Source organism: Arachis duranensis, chromosome 3 (genome assembly GCF_000817695.3).
Source record: "Arachis duranensis cultivar V14167 chromosome 3, aradu.V14167.gnm2.J7QH, whole genome shotgun sequence".
NCBI lineage: Eukaryota > Viridiplantae > Streptophyta > Magnoliopsida > Fabales > Fabaceae > Arachis > Arachis duranensis.
This window is the reverse complement of record NC_029774.3, coordinates 35,308,937-35,314,592: the sequence shown is the minus strand read 5'-3', so window position 1 is coordinate 35,314,592 and position 5,656 is coordinate 35,308,937.

Genomic DNA, 5,656 nt, shown 5'->3' with positions numbered 1-5,656 from the left:
ACGCCCCTTCTCTGCCCTATTCTGAAGTCAAAAGCCAGAACTGGCATAAAAGTTGGAGTTAAACACCCAAACTGGCACCAAAGCTAGCGTTTAACTCCAAGAGAAGCCTCTACACGTATAAAGCTCAATGCTCAGCCCAAGCACACACCAAGTGGGCCCGGAAGTGGATTTCTGCATCATTTACCTATTTCTGTAAATCCTAGTAGCTAGTTTCATTATAAATAGGACCTATTACTATTGTATTTTGATCTTTTGATCGTCGTTTGATCTCTTGATCACATTTTGGGGGCTGGCCTAACGGCCATTCCTGGACCATTATCACTTATGTATTTTCAATGGTGGAGTTTCTACACACCATAGATTATGGTGTGGAGCTCTGTTGTTCCTCGAGTATTAATGCAAAGTACTATTGTTCTTCTATTCAATTCATGATTATTCTTGTTCTAAGATATTCACTTGCACTTCAACCTGATGAATGTGATGATCCGTGACACTCATCATCATTCTCACCTATGAACGCGTGCCTGACAACCACTTCCGTTCTACAAAAGATTGAGCTTGTATCTCTTGGATTCCTAGTCCATGACGCATGGTTGCCTCGCCTGACAACTGAGCCTTCCATTCCGTGAGATCAAAGTCTTTGTGGTATAAGCTAGAATTGTTGGCGGCCATTTCTGAGATTCGGAAAGTCTAAACCATGTCTGTGGTATTCCGAGTAGGATCTGGGAAGGGATGACTGTGACGAGCTTCAAACTCGCGACTGTAGGGCATAGTGATAGACGCAAAAGGATAGTAAATCCTATTTCTACATGATCGAGAACCAATAGCTGATTAGTCATGCGGGAAACCGTAGAGGACCTTTTTCACTGAGAGGATGGGAGGTAGCCATTGACGTCGGTGAAACCCAACATACAGCTTGCCATGGAAAGGAGTATGAAGGATTGGATGAACGCAGTAGGAAAGCAGAGATTCAAGAGGGATGAAGCATCTCCTTACGCTTATCTGAAATTCCCACCAATGAATTACATAAGTATCTCTATCTTTATTTTATATTTTATTTATCCTTTAATTATGAAAATTCTATTACCCATTTGAATCTGCCTGATTGAGATTTACAAGGTGACCATAGCTTGCTTCAAGCCGACAATCTCCGTGGGATCGATCCTTACTCACGTAAGGTTTATTACTTGGACAACCCAGTGCACTTGCTGGTTAGTTGTGCGAAGTTGTGAAAAAGAGTGAGATTACAATTGTGCGTACCAAGTTGTTGGCACCATTGTGTATCACAATTTTCGTGCATCAAGTTTTTGGCACCGTTGCCGGGGATTGTTCGAGTTTGGACAACTGACGATTCATCTTGTTGCTCAGATTAGGTAATTTTCTTGTTTTAACATTTATTTTCTTTTCAAAAAGTTTTCGAAAAACCCAAAAAAATTTCATAAAATCATAAAAACTCAAAAAATATTTCATGGTTCTTGTTTGAATCTAGGGCCAAATTTTAAGTTTAGTGTCAATTGCATGATTTTAATTGTCTTGCAATTTTCGAAACACATACATTGTGTTCTTGATGATCTTCAAGTCGTTCTTGATGAATTACCTTGTTTGATCTTCATGATTTATTGAATTGCATTGCATGATGTTCTACATATGCATTCTTGCATTCATATGGCCCAAACATGAGAAAATTGTATGTTTGGTGTCCTCCATGTTTTCGTTCATTAAGAAAACTAAGTTCTTGATGTTCATCTTGATCTTCAAGATTGTTCTTGGTGTTCATCTTGACGTTCATAATGTTCTTGCATATATCTTGTGTTTTGATCTAAGAATTATATGTTTTGACTTATTTTGTTGTTTTTCAAAATTGAAAACATATCTTCTTGAATAAAGGATTTAGCAAAATGAAGATCCAAGAACATAAAGTAGAGGAATTACAAAGAAAAAGCTGGGCGTTCAAAACGCCTAGTGAAGAAGGAAAACTGGCGTTTAAACACCAGTCAGGGTTCCTGGCTGGGCGTTTAAACGCCCAAACCATGCAGCTATTGGGCGTTAAACACCCAAAACATGCAGCTCCTGGCGTTTAACGCCAGGATGATACAAGGAGAGGAATTTTATTTTCAAATCAAATCTTTTTCAATTTGTCATAATTTTTCAAAATCAAATCCTTTTCAAATTAAATATTTTCAATCATATCTTTTTCAAAATCATATCTTTTCAATCATATCTTTTTCAAAAATCAAATCTTTTTAAATTTTTATCTTTCCAATCATATTCTCAAAATCATATCTTTTTCAAATCATATCTAATTTCAAAAATCTTTTTCTAACTTCTTATCTTTTTCAAATTTATTTCTTATCTTTTTCAAAACTACTTAACAACCTTTTTCACTTTTAATTTTCAAAAAACATTAATTTTTTCAAAATTCTTTTTTATTTAACTAATTGTTTTGAATTTTAATTAAAATTTTCGAAAATTCTTCCCCCCTCTCTTATCTTTTTCTATTTAAACACTAACATTCCTCCTCCATTGTCAATTCGAACTCCATCTCTCTTGTGTGTTCGAATTCTTACCCCATCCTTCTATTCTTATTTTCCTCTGACACCTCAAGGAATCTCTATACTGTGACATAGAGGATTCCATATTTTCTTTGTTTTCTTCTCTTTCATATGAGCAGGAACAAAGATAAAGGCATACTTGTTGAAGCTGATCCTGAACCTGAAAGGACTCTGAAGAGGAAGCTAAGAGCAGCTAAAGCACAAAACTATGAAGAGGACCTCACTGAAATTTTCGAAAAGGAAGCAGCAAAAGAAACAATTATGGCCGAACCAAACAACAATACAAGAAAGATGCTTGGTGATTTTACTACACCTACTTCTAACTTTTATGGAAGAAGCATCTCAATCCCTGCCATATGAGCAAACAATTTTGAGCTAAAGCCTCAATTAGTTTCTCTACTGCAACAGAACTGCAAGTTTCACGGACTTCCATCAGAAGACCCTTATCAGTTCTTAACTGAGTTCTTGCAGATCTGTGATACTGTTAAGACCAATGGAGTTGATCCTGAAGTCTACAAGATTATGCTTTTCCCTTTTGCTGTACGAGACAGATCTAGAACATGGTTGGACTCACAACCTAGAGATAGCCTGGACTCTTGGGATAAGCTGGTCATGACTTTCTTAGCCAAGTTCCTTCCTCCTTAAAAGTTGAGCAAGCTTAGAGTGGATGTTCAGACCTTCAGACAAAAAGATGGTGAGTCCCTCTATGAAGCTTGGAAAAGATACAAGCAGATGACCAAAAAGTGTCCTTCTGACATGTTTTCAGAATGGACCATATTAGATATATTCTATTATGGTCTGTCTGAATTTTCCAAGATGTCACTGGACCACTTTGCAGATGGATCCATTCACCTAAAGAAAACGCCTACAGAAGCTCAGGAACTTATTGACATGGTTGCAAATAACCAATTCATGTACACTTCTGAGAGGAATTTCGTGAATAATGGGACGCCTCAGAGGAAGGGAGTTCTTGAAATTGATGCTCTGAATGCCATACTGGCTCAGAACAAAGTGTTGACTCAGCAAGTCAACATGATCTCTCAAAGTCTGAATAGATGGCTAAATGCATCCAACAGTACTAAAGATGCAGCTTCTGAAGAAGCTTATGATCCTGAGAACCTTGCAATAGCAGAGGTAAATTACATGGGTGAACCTTATGGAAACACCTTTAATTCATCATGGAGAAATCATCCGAATTTCTCATGGAAGGATCAACAAAAGCCTCAACAAGGCTTTAACAATGGTGGACGAAATAGGCTGAGCAATAGCAAGCCTTTTCCATCATCTTCTCAGCAATAGACAGAGAATTCTGAACAAAGCACTTCTAATTTAGCTAATCTAGTCTCTGATCTGTCTAAGGCCACTTTAAATTTCATGAGTGAAACAAGATCCTCCATTAGAAATTTGGAGGCACGAGTTGGGCAGCTGAGCAAGAAATTAACTGAAACTCCTCCTAATATTCTCCCAAGCAATACAGAAGAGAATCCAAAAGGAGAGTGCAAGGCCATTGATGTGATCAAAATGGCTGAATGCACAAGAGAGGAGAAAGACGAAAATCCTAGTGAGGAAGACCTCCTGGGATGTCTCTCAAACAAGAAGGAGTTCCCTATTGAGGACCTAAGGGAATCTGAGGCTCATATAAAGACCATAGAGATTCCACTAAATCTCCTTCTGCCATTCATGAGCTCTAAAAACTATTCTTCCTCAGAAGAGGATGAAGATGTAACTGGAGAGCAAGTTGCTCAATGTCTAGGAGCCATCATGAAGCTAAATGCCAAGTTATTTGGTAATGAGAGGAAGCATGAACAGCTTCTCTCAATGCAGAGTCAAACAGAGCCCCCACAGTCCAACTCTAAGTTTGGTGTTGGGAGGCCACAACAAACTCTAAGTTTGGTGTTGAACCCCCACATTCAAACTCTACGTTTGGTGTTGGGAGGTCCCAACAATGCTCTGAACATCTGTGAAGCTCCAAGAGAGCTCACTGTCAAGCTATTGACATTAAAGAAGCTCTTATTGGGAGGCAACCCAATTTTTATTTATCTAATTTTATTTTATTTTCATTGTTCTTTTATGTTTTATTAGGTTCATGATCATGTGGAGTCACGAAAAAAATACTAAAATTAAAAATAGAATAAAAAAACAGCAGAAGAACAAGCACACCCTGGAGGAAGGACTTACTGGTGTTTAAACACCAGTAAGGAGCATCTGGCTGGCGTTCAACGCCAGAACAGAGCATGGATCTGGCGCTGAACACCAGAAACAAGCATGGACCTGGCGTTCAACGCCAGAAACATGCTACACATGGGCGTTGAACACCCAGAATGGGCATCACTTCGGCGTTTAAATGCCAGAATTGTATGCAAAGGCATTCTACATGCCTAATTAGTGCAGGGATGTAAATCCTTGACACCTCAGGATCTGTGGACCCCACAGGATCCCCACCTACCTCACCCTCTCCCTCTCCATTCACGGTCATCCCTTCTGTTTTCCACTCACCACTCACATCCATCCACTCTTCCCCATACACCCTACCTACCTTCAAAATTCAAAATCTCTTTCCCACCCAATTACACCCGTATAGCCGAATACTCACATCCCTCCATCTCCTCCATATCTTCTTCTTCTTCTATTCTTTCTTCTTTTGCTCGAGGGCGAGCAATATTTTAAGTTTGGTGTGGTAAAAGCATAGCTTTTTGTTTTTCCATAACCATTGATGGCACCTAAGGCCAGAGAAACCTAAAAAAAAAAAGAAGAGAAAAGGGAAGACAAAAAAATTTTTTTCACCTCCGAGTCATGGGAGATGGAGAGATTCATCTCAAGGGTCCATAGCTCAGTAATAGAGCATTTGACTGCACATCAAGAAATCCCTGAGATACCTCAGGGGATACATGTTCCTCCATATAATTATTGGGAGCAACTAAGGATAGGAACACCAAAATCACTAGGGATCATGCAACAGAGGCAAGGAAGAGACATAAAGGAGCTCAAAAAGCACCATTGGTCCTTCAATAAGGCACCACCCTCACTAAGGTGGACTCAATTCTTAACTTCCTTGTTCTTAACTTTCTGTTTTTCTGTTTTTATGCTTTATGTTTGTTTATATT